Genomic DNA, 16,538 nt, shown 5'->3' on the forward strand with positions numbered 1-16,538 from the left:
ACGTCTATAAACTGAAACAAAACTCAGCGAATACTTGTCACACATTTATGAGCCATATATCTTTAGAAACATTTAAGTGTGTACTTTTAAATGATCAGATTCAAAATGAAAACAAATATTCTCTGTTTAACCCTCTGGGGTCTGAGCTGTTTTCTGGGCCCTGGAGGTGTTCTGACATGCTCTGACATTTGTGGTTATTTCTGTTACTTGTGACATTTTCATGGCTAAAGTCTAATTACACTGTATTCAGCACAAACTCTGCTACAATAACATATCAGCAGCATGTATGTAAACGTTTGTAGTTTTGAGATAATGACATTTATGCGTGGTTTGTGAAAATACAAAAAAATAAATTCTCACTGAAATAAGGCCATGAAACCCATCCTGATTATTTCTTCACAAGACTTTTGAAAATTGTATCACGTAGCCTAGAATATTTGCTCCAAAACTATGTGAAAATCACCCTGACTGCTCATTCAGATAAGACAATATATTGATTAAAAAAATGTACGACGTGTTTTGTGTGAGAAAGCTTTATGCGGGGGAGCTCATTAATATGTAAGCTTTTCACACCTGACAAAGAGCCTCCCCTAACGGCCCTATTAGGAGCGATCAGGCCCTGTCATTCTGAGCCTTGCACAAAGAATGAGGAGATTTAAAAAAGAATGGCTTTTATATTGTTTGGATTTATTTACAACACACACAACATAATCCAAAGATACACAACAAATGACAAAAAAAGCACTTATTGAAAACAATGATCCAAAGACAGAGACCTTTGTGCCATTCCTAAAAACATTGTACATACCTTTCATTTCCAAGGTGTTTGATTTTCACTTTACCATGTTCATGTACAGAGACTCATGTGAATGTTGAAGTCAGCAGGACTCAGTGGTATCTGGTCCCTGAAAGAAAATAAAAAAGTGAACACACTGGTATCAAGAGAAACTAGGCCTGCACGATTTTGGGAATCAATTTTATATTTTTCTGGTTAAAATTGCTTTTTAAAATTCACAGAATACACACACACACACACAAATGTTTCCAACAATATATAATATAATGAACACCAGGTTTGTTGTGCCTTGTAAGCATAGGCTATGCGCAGTGCTGGATAAAATAATAATAACAATAACCTATAGCAGCCTATAAATCTTCCAAAAGATTTCAGTAACAACTAAGCTACAGAAAAATATATTGTTTATCATGTTACTTCAAATGTTTCCATTCGTTATGATGATATGAAATGAGATAATTGTAAAAACTTGAAGCCGTTTGGTGCGTTTTGCTTTTCAAAATATGACACATTCAAACGCGATCGCGCTCAAATATAAAACATTACCATATACATATCTACGTTTGAGCAGATATCCAGAAACACGGTAACAGTAAACACGGGTATAACATATATTATAATATTCACCATATATCTAGCAACAGTTCAACTGCAATGTGAAGTTTATGCAACAATAACAAACTAATATGTAAGAATTTCTTACCTTACATCTTTCTTGTCTTCAAATCGCGTTCTTCTTCTTCTGAGGTAAATCCAATGTAAGCTCACGGCGCGTCTTTCAAACTCGACGAAAAGCAGAGACTGATGAAGTGTTTTGGTGCTTTGTGTTTGAGGTAACGAGGCGTTCGCGTTCCATGTGGAGATTTGCATGTGAATCTCTTTTGCGCGAGTGGGCGTGGTCGAATTAAAAATAATTAGCAAGCGTTTGAGATACTGGACATCCTGTTGGTTTTATACAAATTACTTAAACAGAGAATATTTGTTTTCAGTTTGAATCCGATCATTTAAAAGTACACACTTAACCCCCTGAGGTCTACGGTATCGCCGGCGATACCAGCTCGCTTTTTTTTTATTAGTGTAAAAGAAACTCATAAATACTCTGTTGACTTTGATTTTCCATAGGAGTTTCATACATCAATCGATTCTGTTAAATGTGTATTATTTTTGTGTATACTCACAATAAAAACAAAGTGTTGTGCTTTTTGCCAAATAAAGAAAAATAAACACGAAGCGAGTTCTGCCTTCTCTCTGCCAGTGAAGTCCATTCTGAAACGCGTCCGAAAATTAACAATAACTCAGCGAATACTCAGTCAAACAGACATACAGACACACAGGCATGAAGCTTGAATTCTCTTCTTTTAAATTAAGTAATTTATATAAAAAGCTAATATTCTCATCTTGTGAAATCTGTATTAAAAGAGAGCGATTCCAGTCGAGCTCATCTCATCTCATTACGTTATAATCGGCCACGCCCACGGAGAGCGCGCGCTATTCAAACGCAAATGGCTGAGGCAATCCTGTGAACGCCCCCATCAGCTCGAGAAAACACACAAGTTTATTTAGATCATTGTTTACACCGTCTTGCAGCGCTGTGAGGAATAATACTAATGGAAAATGTCCCTCAGAAGTGCGGGTATATCGAGGAGCGAGCTGAGGAATACTGTAAGTTTTTTCCTTCTCACGTGAATTTCTTCACGTGGGTTTCTGTTTATGAATGAATAAACGGTAGAGATGCGCGCTGTTTACCACAGCTGGCAGAGACAGTTTAAATTTAAATCGCGTGTGTGAATGAATGATGATGTTTTAGCAAACTGCATTGCTATACTGAGATAAGTAAACATCGACTGAATGTTGAAATAAAATGTAGGCTATTTGTATAAGCAACGTATTAAACTGCAAATTAACAATATTCCCTAATATTTCATGAAAACAACGTTACAGTCAGACGAAATATGAAAGACAACATTTTGTTGACTAGATTTGGGTACAGTTTTTACTGTAGAATATACTGCCACATCAAATAAGCTTTTGTTTAGCAATTTCTATATATAAAATACTATTTTTGTCAAAAATAAAGTCATCAACTAAGATGTTAGCTGTGCCAATGTTGGTTATATTCAAACTAATGAATACATAGATAAAATGTAGGCCTATAATCATTTTTTTTACAAAGAAAGAGTACACTTGAAATATTGTTGAAATTGTAATTATTGTTGTAATTGTAACCGTTTTAATAAAATAGCAAAACATATTTACAAGATAGATGTAAGCAAAATCTTAAATGGTCAATATAAGTCTTCTTCTAAATATATCTTTTGTCCTTGCATTGTGGCTCAGTCAGTGTCACACCTGAGTGAATGGCTAATTATGCAGAGTGGGTGTATTCTAAGGTGTAAACCACTCCTCGTTCACGCCCCCTCGCATATTGGCTTTCCAAGCAAAACCTGTTTTACATCAATTTAAATCAATGTATGGTTTTATGTGAACGATAAAGCAAGACTATTTTCACATAATTTTGAAGAAAAAACTATAGGCGACGACATCCATTAGTCAAAAGTCTTATTGCCACATATTTAGTATGTGTTTTGTGGCCTTATTTCAAAAACTTTAATTTTTAGTTTTTTCGATAACCACGCATAAACATTATTCTCTCAAAAATGAAAACATGTACATACATGTGGCTCACATATTATTGTAGTCCTGTTTGTGCTATATAGAGTGAATTTACACCTTTGCCATTAATATGTTTATAAGCAACTGAAAAAAGCACAAATGTCAGAGCATGTCAGAACACCCCCAGGGCCCAAAAAAACGCTCAGACTCCAGAGGGTTAAATGTTTATAAAGGTATATGGCTCATAAATGTGTGAATAGTATTCGCTGAGTTTTGTTTCAGTTTATAGACGTGCTCAAGAAAAAAAAGTTCACCGTGACGGAGAGGCAGAACGCACACCCTGTTTATTTTCTTTATTTTACAAAAGCACAATGTTTTGATTTGATTGTAAGTGGACACATACAAAAGTAGAAATATCACAGATTCTTTTTTTATATTTCTTTTTTCTGTATGACCATAAATGACGGAGTAATTTAAGTTTATTGTGCTACAATGTGAAGAAAATCCAGCAAAACGCGCGGGCGCGTTTGCCGACCTCAGAGGGTTAAGTCATTTGTATAAAACCAACAAGATGTTTTTACAGTTTTACAAATTACATAAATTTACAGTTTCTCAAACCCTTGCTCATTATTTTTAATGTGACCACGCCCATGTGCGCAAAAGAGATTGACATGCAAATCTCCACGTTAAGGAACGTGAACGCGCTCATTACCTCAAAAACAAAGCACCAAACTTCATCAGTCTCTGCTTTTTGTCGAGTTTGGAAGACACGCTGTGAGCTTAGTCAGCTTACATTGGATTTACCTCAGAAGAAGAAGAACACGATTTGAAGACAAGAAAGATGTAAGGTAAGAAATGTATTCTGAATTATATTAGTTAATGTTATTGTTGCATAAACTTCACATTGTGGTTGAACTGTTGCTAGATATATGCTGAATATTATATTGTTTAGACCCGTGTTGACTGTTAAATACTGTGTTTGTGGATATCTGCTCAAACGTAGATATGTATATGGTAACAATAATGTTTCATAGTTTGGAGCGGCTCGATCGCTTCAGTAAATAACGTGCTGTGCGTTTGAAAAGCAAAACGCACCAAACATTAGACTTCATGTTTTTACTCCAATCTCATTTCATAACGTCATAACGAATGGAAACATTTGAAGTGACATATGATAATCAATATATGTTTCTCTAGTGTAGTGTTACTGAAGTGTTCCTTTTTAACGATTGATAGGCTGCCTGCTATAGGTTATTGTTATTATTATTGTATGCAGCACTGCAGCCTATGCCTACAAGGCACAGCAAACCTGGTATTCATTATATATATATATATATATATATATATATGTGTGTGTGTGTGTGTGTGTGTGTGTGTGTGTATTTTGTGATTTTTAAAAAGCAATTTTAACCATAAAAATCTAAAATGTATTCCCAAAATTGTGCAGCCCTATGGTTTCTCTTGATATCAGCATGTTCACGTGTTTATTTTTAATTTTTTATACAGGGACCAGATGCCCCACTGATGAGTCCTGCTGACTTCAACATTCACATGAGTCTCTGTACATGAACATGGTAAAGTGAAAAATCAAACACCTTGGAGATGTACGTATGTACAGATGGTGGACAACCAGAATGCCTATTGCCGCGGCGAAATCACCGCGGCGAAAATAAACCAGCCGCATTTCAAAGTCGTTCCCGAAATGACCGCCAGGTGGCGCAAAGGGACATTGTGCAAAACAGCAGCAATTGCCGTATTTTAAAATGTAAGTGGGTTAAATATAAAACCCTAAGCCTAATAGGCATATTTTTCATATATATAAATAGGCCTATTAGGCTACAACAGAATAGAACCAAAGATAGAATCAATTTTAGAACTGAAAAAATAGAATCAAAAGTTAAAAATAGAGACGATATTAGGAGCAATGACGCTGAATATTTTTACTATTCTATTGAGGAATTAGATAAATGAAGAGCTCTCGTGAGCGATACAATTGCATAGTAATTTATAGTGATTTCAAAAGCAGTCCTTAAAAAAAAAAAAATACATGGAGTAGTGTGGCATAATTTTTGAGAGATTACGCGGAACGCGTTTTAGTTAAGATCCTGGTTTCAATGCCCTTAAAGATGAACTGAACTGAACTGAAAAAAAAAAAAATTATAACGTGTTGTTTATGACAATTAAAAGTAAATTACACTAAAAAAAAAAATTAAAAATATCAATATAGCTTTTTTTAAAAGCAACACAAAAATTGCGTTTGTTAGTATAAGAACGCTGGCAATTCTGATGACGTCACTGGAATGGTAGGACCTGCGAAGGTATATGGCAGCTGCAACTGCAGGTCCTATACACACGAAAATGAGTCATTTTGGTTACGTGTTTGAGCCTGTGAGGGACAGGCCAGTAGTACTGACTACCACCACAAGGAGGACGATCAGTTTCAGGCTCCACCTAGAGTACAGGATCGTTTGGGAGGAGCGGCGCGCGCTGTATCGATCCGCCTCACTGATCAAGTGCAAAAGAAACTACGAGCATGCAACGCCGTTACGTTGTAAATTACACGAAATAAAAGTAATGCAGGTATGATCCAGATTGTATTTGCAATGTACATAGTCAATTATTAATGGAGCAATAGTGGTTCATGGTGTTATAAGAGGGAAATGTGGTGGGAAGTTGGAGGGCTGTAGCAGCCTGTCATGCACTCTCATTTATTGTATACAAGCACATTATGCATTTTATTAAATAGAGACTGCTTATATATGTCGTGTGCATTTAGAGAAAAATACTAAAACATGGTTGAGGTACTGTGCATTTTAGAAAGTCGAGGCAGATAAATTGCAAATGTGATTGGACGAATTCATCCAATGGGATCGCTTGTTCAGTTAGCTGCACGCAAAATGTTAAAATCAAAATACTGCACGGCCGGTTACTGCACACAGATACCTCTTACTATGGACCTAGCAGCTAACGTTAGTTCTGCGAGTTGAACTCCCTGCATCAACAATGTTTCCTGACACGATGAACATCAGCTAGCTTCAGGGTGAGTAGAGAGGGACATTGGATTCTGTTGACAGACCTGCTGCGGTTTAGTTAGCTGCTAGTAAACGCATTATTAACCCTCAGATGGTCTTTGGGGTCTTTTTGACCCGCAAATGACTTTTGCTGAATTAAAAAAAAATGTTCTCTTTGTCTAAATGGTATGAAACTTGGTACGGCTCTCAACCCTTTCTAGATGTACAAAAAAAAAAAAAAAAATTGTAATGATATCTGTTTTTATGTTAGCGTGAGAAAAATAGTGACACTCGTGGTCTTCGGGGTCTCCAGAGACCCCAGTAGATAACGTGTAATTTTGTAACAGAATAATATATTTTTTTAACAAATGTAATTTTACTCTGTTTATTAATGTTTTTACTCCACATTTGTGCAGTTTTTGGAGGATTTATGATATATTTAAAATTTATATAAATAAATTAAAAATGTTTTTTTTTTATAGGTTTTTATACAAAACCGTTTATACAGTTTTTTATGTAAAATTCACTTTATAAATTTCTACATTTCATTCATGGGGATAACATGGATCATTTGACATGGTTTAGTGTCACATTTTTGCCCATATTTTTGAAAATGTAGTTTTAAAAGTAAAAAATTATAATTTGAGCCACTAGATGGCTATAGAGACCCATTATATGCTATTTGCTATTTGACTAACTGAAAGATATATTTTCACAAGTTTTACCAGTTGGATTCATATCTGAATATTATGAAATCACAATTCTAACAATAAAAATGACTTTTTTGTCAAAGTTTAAAAAATTTGTACTGAAAAAAAAAAAAAAAAAGAGAAAATTCATCATCAAAATCAGAAAAAAACGCAGAACACAGATAGACATAAAAACAGTGCTAAAGACATTCACAATGTAAAATTATCATGCTCTCACACACACACGCGTACGTACGTACGTACGTACGTACGTGCGTGCGTGCGCGCGCGCACACACACACACACACAGAGAAATAAATTTGTGAGACTATAAAAACTGCTCTCTTATAATTTGTCACATAAAATAGTCCAAAATGCGGAACCACCACAAAAATAAATTTGGTGACACTGACACATCGACAATGTGAACCCTCAACATACACACACACACACACACACACACACACACACACACACACATACAGAAAGAGAGAGGGAGAGAAAGTTACAGCTTTATTTGCTCATTTGTTATGCTGTTCAATTCATTGCATTTTGATGTTCATGTCATGTATTTGTACTCAATATATAATATAACTGTACATATCTGTTCTGTTACAGTTAGTAACTGAAGTGTAGATTACATTTGTACAATTATATGAAAAAAGAAGATTGAAATAAATGATAAACTCTAAAAACTCAACTTTTATCTTTTTTTAGGTTTGATTCTAATCATAATGTAACATTATTGGAAAAATAATTCAGTACAAAAAATGCTAAACTTAGACAAAAAAGTCATTTTTATAGCGGGAACGGCGGCGGTAAAAGTCTTATTCTGGTTGTCCACCATCTGTACGTTTCAGGAATGGCACAAAGATGTGTGACTGTTCAAGTCTCTATCTTTAGATCAGTGTGTTAAATAATGTGCTTTTTTGTCATTTGTTGTGCATCTTTGGATTATGTTGTGTTGTAAATAAATCCAAACAATTAAAAAGCCATTATTTTTTAAATCTCCTCATTCTTTGTGCAAGATTGCTCAGAATGATAGGGCCTGATTGTCACGGTTTATGAATACATTGTTTCCTGCTTGTCTTGTGTTTATGTTGTTACATGTGTGTGGGTGTGTGTGTGTGGGCGTGACCGGCAATCATCGTTGATCAGAGCACAGCTGATATCACTCACGGCGCCAGCTGCAGTTAATCCTCTCATCTTTAAATACTCACTCCATTCTCATCTCCTTTGTCAGATCGTTGAGGTCCTCTGTGCTGCATGTGTGTTCCCTGTTCGGAGTTTTCCAGTCTCGTGATTCCTTGTTCCTTTTCAGTGTTTTCCTGTGGATTACTTCGTCGTGTGGATTTCTTGTCGTCACTCACCAGCGCACTCAAGTCATCGTCTCTTCTGTCCTGTACTGACCATCGAAGTCCCTGTGCCACCAGCCATCAGCCGGAGCTTTATATTTGACTGTGTACACCTCAATAAAGAGTTTTACTTGCAATTGCTTCCTCTCTTTCATCATGACAGAACGATCTGACCCATCGATGGAAGCAGCGAGTAACCCATCTACATCATTGGAGGAATTCCTCAACAGCAGCGCTCGTCGTATGGATTCTCAGGAGAAAGACCTCAACGACACGGGTCGCGCTGTACAGGCTTTAGTGGCGCGGGTGTCCGAGCTCACCCTGCAGTTCCAACTCCTGCGAGTTCCCACTGCGCCGCCCACACTGGCCGTTCCCCCCACACCACCAGAGAGCCCCTCCCAGTCGGAGCCCTGCCTACCAGTTCCAGAGTCCTATTCCGGTGAACCCAGTTATTGCAGAGCTTTTCTAACACGATGCTCTATGCATTTTTCTCTCCAACCTAGGACCTTCAACAGCGAATGAGCCAAGGTCGCGTTCGTCTTGATGCTGTTGACTGGGAGGGCGGCACTATGGGGGACGGCTGAGATGAAGCAGGTCTTTGACCGGGCCGTCGCCGGGAGAGAGGCGGCCAGAATACTTGCGGATCTGAGGCAAGGAGAGAGATCGGTTTCTGACTTTTCTATCGAATTCAGAACTTTGGCGGCTGAGTGTCAATGGAACGAGGAGGCGCAGTGGGACATGTTCCTGTATGGGTTGGCTGACCGCGTCCAGTGAGAGATCTACGCCCTGGATCTTCCGACGTCCCTTAATGGACTTATCGAGTTGGCGCTGAGAGTTGATGCACGACTGTCCCGAGTGGAGCGATGGGCCCTGCCCAGTCGTAATCCTGGAGGAGCGGAGGGTCCACGAGCCAGCGGCGGGGACGCGGTCAGCCCCGTCTACGATCACGAGCCCATGCAGGTAGGGCGAGCTCGGCTTTCCCGGGAGGAGAAGGAAAGGCGGAGATCCCTGGGCCTTTGCCTCTACTGCGGTGGAGCAGGCCACTATGCTTACAACTGTCCAGGTAAAAGGCCAAGCCCGATAGTAAGTATGAGGCTACTATCGGGTGGGATCTCCGCCGAGAAGACCTCATTCACATCTACTCTCCTTCCGGTAAGACTGAGATGGTCAGTACACACTCACGACTGTCAGGCACTTCTGGACTCTGGGGCTGAGGGTAATTTCATGGACCATTCACTAGCGCACAAACTTCAGATTTCCCTCAAACCACTCACACATAAGATTGCTGTACACGCCCTCAACGGTCAAGAACTTCCTACCATTTCACTCACCACTGAAGATATCACCCTCATCACGTCAGGCAACCACTCCGAGATCATCTCCTTCTATATACTGGACTCTCCTCTTGCACCCATAGTTCTTGGACACCCCTGGCTCATCCGTCACAATCCTAAAGTGGACTGGCAACTGAGATCTGTTTTAGCCTGGAGCAATAAATGTCATGAGTCTTGTCTTGTGTCTGCCTGTCCGTCTGTTTCTGTGTCTGTGTTTCAGGAGGAAGCAGTGGATTTGTCTAACGTGCCTGCGGAGTACCTCAACCTGAAGGAAGTGTTCAGTAAGTCTCGTGCTGCTTCTCTTCCTCTGCATCGTCCCTATGACTGTGCCATAGATTTACTGCCAGGTAAGTCTCCGCCTAAGGACAAGTTATATTTGCTTTCTGCTCCAGAAAGGGAGGCTATGGAGAAATATATTTCTGATTCTCTAGCAACGGGATTCATCCGCCCTTCCTCTTCTCCAGCGGGGGCGGGGTTCTTTTTTATGGGGAAGAGGGATGGATCTCTGCGACCTTGTATTGATTACCGGGGACTGAACAGCATCACGGTAAAGAATACTTATCCTTTGCTGTTGATGTCTTCAGCCTTCGAGAGGTTGCAGTCTTCACGAAATTGGATTTACGTAATGCTTATCATTTGGTCCGCATTAGGGAGGGGGATGAATGGAAGACCACGTTTAACACCCCCAGGGGGCACTTTGAATATTTGGTCATGCCCTTTGGGCTGTCCAACTCCCCAGCAGACTTCCAGGCACTCGTCAATGACGTGCTGCGAGATATGGTCGATCAATTCATATATGTTTACCTGGATGACATATTGATTTTTTTCATCTTCTCTCCAGGAACACGTGCAGCACGTCCGACGAGTGCTTCAGATGTTTGCTAGAGAATGGGCTTTTTGTCAAGGCGGAGAAATGCACTTTTCATGCACAGTCTGTTCCTTTTCTGGGGTACATCGTTTCGACTGAGGGAATGCGTATGGATCCTGAGAAGGTTAAGGCTGTGGTAGATTGGCCAAGTCCAGATTCCCGTAAGGCCCTACAGAGGTTTCTGGGGTTCGCCAACTTCTACCGGGGTTTTATTCGCAACTTCAGCCAACTAGCCGCACCTCTGACCACCTTGACCTCCCCAGAACTACTTTCAGGTGGTCAGACACAGCTGAGGCTGTGTTTGCCAAACTGAAAGGTTGCTTTGTTTCAGCCCCCATCTTAATTGCCCCTGATTTATCACGTCAGTTCGTGGTGGAGGTCGATGCGTCAGAGGTGGGGGTAGGTGCAGTTCTATCCCAACGTTCTCCCTCAGACGACAAGATGCACCCTTGCGCGTTTTTGTCTCATCGGTTATCTCCTGCTGAACGTAATTATGACATTGGTAACAGAGTTGTTGGCAGTCAAGTTAGCATTGGAGGAATGGCGCCACTGGTTAGAAGGCTCGGGGGTACCTTTTATCGTCTGGACTGATCACAAGAATCTGGAATACATTAGAACCGCCAAAAGATTGAACTCCAGGCAGGCTCGGTGGGCACTTTTTTCCGGTCGTTTTGATTTTACTCTCTCGTACCGTCCGGGTTCCAAGAACATCAAACCCGATTCTTTATCGCGCATTTTTGACCGTTCCGAACACCCGTCTACTCCCGAGTGCATTTTACCGGAGACCCTATTTGTCTCCACACTCACATGGGAGGTCGAATCGAAGGTCAAGACGGCCTTAGAAGGGGTAATGCCTCCGCCCGGTTGCTCACCGAATCGGTTATTTGTGCCGGAGGGATTACGGTCCGACGTCATTCAGTGGGGGCATTGTTCCAATGTGGCTTGTCATCCAGGAGTTAATCGTATTAAGTTTCTGATCAAGCAACGATTCTGGTGGCCACTTATGGCCCGAGACATTCACAGTTTTGTTTTGGCTTGCTCGGTTTGTGCCACTGGTAAGACTTGCAATCGACCCCCGGATGGGTTACTTCAACCGCTGCCTGTCCCTTCGAGACCCTGGTCCCATATTACGCTAGATTTTATTACCGCCCTCCCGTCCTCTCAGGGTAACACGGTAGTTTTGACCGTGGTGGACCGGTTCTCGAAGGTGGCTCACTTTATTCCCTTGCCCAAATTACCCTCAGCCAAGGAGACAGCGTTGACCGTCGTAGATCACGTATTTTGCTTACATGGCCTCCCGACAGACGTGGTTTCCGACAGGGGACCCCAATTTGTGTCCACATTTTGGCGAGAATTTTGTAGATTGTTGGGAGCGACTGTCAGTCTGTCCTCTGGGTTTCATCCCCAGAGCAATGGTCAAACCGAGAGAGCCAACCAAGATTTGGAAAGGATGTTGCGATGTTTGGTCTCCAAGAATCCTTCCTCTTGGAGTCAACAACTGTCTATGGTGGAGTACGCCCACAATACATTACCAGTGTCATCGACGGGCCTATCTCCGTTTGAGTGTAGCGTAGGGTACCAGCCACCAATTTTTCCCAGTCTGGAATCCGAAGTCGCGGTTCCCTCTGTTCACGCCTTCGTCCAGAGGTGTCACCGCACATGGACTAGAGCCCGTGAGACTCTACTCCGGGGTGCGCACCAAGGCTAAAGCCGATCGCCACCGGTCTAGGCCTCCCGTATACGTCGTTGGTCAAAAAGTGTGGCTTTCTCCCAAGAACATTCCTCTCCGCTCCGTTTCTAATAAGCTTGCTCCCAAATTCATTGGCCCGTTCACTGTCACCAAGATCATTAGTCCGGTGACAGTCCGCCTCAACCTTCCTCCTGCGTACAGGAGAATTCATCCTGCCTTCCATGTATCAAAGATTAAGCCTGTGTTTCATTCTCATATTAATCCGCTATGCCTCCTCGCATAAAGCTTTCTTACACAAAACATGTCTTACAAATTTAAAATTGATATATTGTTTTATCTGAATGAGTTGTCAGGATGATTTTCACATAGTTTTGAAGCAAATATTCTAGGCTACGTGATACAATTTTCAAAAGTCGTGTGAAGAAATAATCAGTATGGGTTTCATGACCTTATTTCAGTGACAATTGTTTTGTTTTTTGTTTTTTTCACAAACCACGCATAAATGTCATTATCTCAAAACTATAAACTTTTACATACATGCTGCTGATATATTATTTTAGCAGAGTTTGTGCTAAATACAGTGTAATCAGATTTTAGCCATGAAAATGTCGCAAGTAACAGAAATAAGAACAAATGTCAGAGCATGTCAGAACACACCTCAGACCCTAGAGGGTTAATATCATTAATTAATCTTTGTCATTAGGATACGTACCAAAAACTTTTAAGCTGGCTATGATTAAACCGCTTGTTAAAAAAACGCAACTTGATCGTACAAAATTAGTCAATTACAGGCCGATCTCGAATCTACCTTTTCTGTTAAAGATACTAGAAAAGGCAGTATCCTCACAACTATGTTCCTTTTTAGAAAGAAATGATATCTGCTAGGATTTTCAGTCAGGATTTAGACCGTACCACAGTACAGAGACTGCTCTCATTAGAGTTACCAATTTGCTCTTATCATCCGATCATGGTTGTATCTCGCTATTAGTGTTACTCAATCTTAGTGCTGCATTTGATACTATTGACCACAACATTCTTTTAATTAGACTCGAAAATGATGTTGGCATTAGTGAAATTGCATTAGCATGGTTTAAATCATACTTATCTGACCGTTATCAGTTTGTAGCAGTAAATGAAGAGATGTCTCATCGATCACAAGTTCAGTATGGTGTACCACAAAGCTCAGTACTAGGACCGTGACTGTTCACTCTGTACATGCTACCCTTGGGAGATATCATTAGGAAGCATGGAATTAGTTTTCACTGTTATGCTGAAGATACTCAGCTCAATATTTCTGCACGCCCTGACCAAACTTACCAATTCACAAAATTAACGGAATGCATAGCTGATATAAAAAATTGGATGACTAGTAATTTCCTACTACTTAATTCTGAAAAAAACAGAGATTCTAATTATTGGACAAAACACTTCCTCACTTAATAACCTAGAATACTGTCTAAAACTTGATGGCTGCTCTGTCAAGTCTTCGTCGTCGGTTAGGAACCTGGGTGTGCTCTTTGATACCAATCTTTCATTTGAAAGTCACATGTCTAGTATATGTAAAACCACATTTTTCCATCTTAAAAACATATCAAATTACGTTATATGCTCTCATTGACAAATGCAGAACAATAAGTTAATGCGTTTATGAGATCAAGGCTAGATTATTGTAATGCTCTTATGGGTTGTTGCCCTGCACGCTTAACCCTCTGAGGTCGGCAAACGCGCCCCGCACACACACACACACATTGTAGCACAATAAACTTAAATTACTCCGTCATTTATGGTCATACAGAAAAAAGAAATATAAAAAAAGAATCTGTGATATTTCTACTTTTGTATGTGTCCACTTACAATCAAATCAAAACATTGTGCTTTTGTAAAATAAAGAAAATAAACAGGGTGTGCGTTCTGCCTCTCTGTCGCGGTGAACTTTTTTTTCTTGAGCACGTCTATAAACTGAAACAAAACTCAGCGAATACTTCTCACACATTTATGAGCCATATACCTTTATAAACATTTAAGTGTGTACTTTTAAATGATCGGATTTAAACTGAAAACAAATATTCTCTGTTTATGTAATTTGTATAAAACCAACAGGATGTTCAGTATCTAAAACGCTTGCTAATTCTTTTTTAATTCGACCACGCCCACTCGCGCAAAAGAGATTCACATGCAAATCTCCACATGGAACGCAAACGCCCTCATTACCTCAAACACAAAACACCAAAACACTTCACAAGTCTCTGCTTTTCGTAGAGTTTGGAAGACGCGCTGTGAGCTTACATCGGATTTACCTCAGAAGAAGAAGAATGCGATTTGAAGACAAGAAAGATGTAAGGTAAGAAATTCTTACTTATTAGTTTATGGTATTGTTGCATAAACTTCACATTGCAGTTGAACTGTTGCTAGATATATCGTGAATATTATAATATTTAGACCCGTGTTTACTGTTAAATACTGTTTGTGGATATCTGCTCAAACGTAGATATGTAAAATATGGTAACCATAATGTTTCATATTTTGGAGCGCGATCGCGTTTGAATGTATCATATTTTGGAGCATGATCGCGTTTGAATGTATCATATTTTGGAGCATGATCGCGTTTGAAAAGCGAAATACACCAAACAATAGGCTTTATATTTTTACTATTATCTCATTTCATATCATCATAACGAATGGAAACATTTGAAGTAACATATGATAATCAATATATTTTTTCTCTAGCATAGTTGTTACTGAAATTCTTAGATTTATGAAAGATTTATAGGCTGCTATAGGTTATTGTTATTATTATTTTATGCAGCACTGCGCATAGCCTATGCCTACAAGACACATCAAACCTGGTGTTCATTATATTATATATTGTTGGAAACATTTGTGTGTGTGTGTGTGTGTGTGTGTGTGTATTCTGTGAATTTTAAAAAGCAATTTTAACCAGAAAAATCTAAAATGTATTCCCAAAATCGTGCAGGCCGAGTATCTCTTGATACCAGTATGTTCACTTTTTTTCTTTTCTTTCAGGGACCAGATGCCACTGAGTCCTGCTCTGAGTCTCTGTACATGAACATGGTAAAGTGAAAATCAAACACCTTGGAAATGAAAGGTATGTACAATGTTTTTAGGAATGGCACAAAGGTCTCTGTCTTTGGATCATTGTTTTCATTGGATCATGTGCTCTTTTGTCATTTGTTGTGTATTTTTGGATTATGTTGTGTTGTAAATAAATCCAAACAATCTAAAAGCCATTCTTTTTTAAATCTCCTCATTCTTTGTGCAAGGTTGCTCTGAATGACAGGGCCTGATCGCTCCTAATAGGGCAGTTAGGGGAGTGTCTTTGTCTTTCTCAGGTGTTGAAGGCTTACATATTCATGAGATGATCACGCCTCTTCGCATATGGCTTTCTCACACAAAACACGTCTTAGAAATTTTAAATCAATATATTGTCTTATCTGAATGAGCAGTCAGGGTGATTTTCACATAGTTTTGGAGCAAATATTCTAGGCTACGTGATACAATTTTCAAAAGTCTTGTGAAGAAATAATCAGTATGGGTTTCATGGCCTTATTTCAGTGACAATTTTTTTTGGTATTTTCACAAACCACGCATAAATGTCATTATCTCAAAACTACAAACTTTTACATACATGCTGCTGATATATTATTGTAGCAGAGTTTGTGCTAAATACAGTGTAATAAGACTTTAGCCATGATAATGTCACAAGTAACAGAAATAAGCACAAATGTCAGAGCATGTCAGAACACCTCCAGGGCCAGAAAACAGCTCAGACCTCAGAGGGTTAATAAACAAATTACAGCTGGTCCAAATGCAGCAGCTCGAGTTCTTACCAGAACCAAGAAGTATGACCATTTTAGCCCCATTCTGTCAACACTGCATTGGCTCCCTATTAAACATCGTATACATTTTAAAATATTGCTGATTACTTACAAAGCACTAAATGGTTTAGCTCCGCGGTACTTGAGCGAGCTCTTAATGCATTATAATTCTTCACGTTTATTGCGATCTCAAAATTCCGGCCAGTTGATAATACTTACAATATCAAAATCGACTGCTTGGCGGTAGATCCTTTTCCTATTTAGCACCAAAACTTTGGAACAGTCTTCCTAACATTGTCCGGGAAGCAGACACACTCTTTCAGTTCAAAGCTAGACTAAAAACACA

At 39.4% G+C, this 16,538-nt stretch overlaps 1 long non-coding RNA gene across 1 annotated transcript; it reads left to right on the forward strand.

Moving 5' to 3' along the window:
- The first annotated feature begins 12,639 nt into the window (after window positions 1–12,639).
- LOC309488567 lies at window positions 12,640–15,889 on the forward strand. The gene is made up of 2 exons (XR_014202191.1): window positions 12,640–12,768; window positions 14,332–15,889. It is a non-coding gene; the product is annotated as an uncharacterized lncRNA (long non-coding RNA).
- Window positions 15,890–16,538: the final 649 nt, after the last annotated feature.

Source organism: Leuciscus leuciscus, assembly GCF_965113295.1.
Source record: "Leuciscus leuciscus genome assembly, chromosome: 23".
NCBI classification, from domain to species: domain Eukaryota; kingdom Metazoa; phylum Chordata; class Actinopteri; order Cypriniformes; family Leuciscidae; genus Leuciscus; species Leuciscus leuciscus.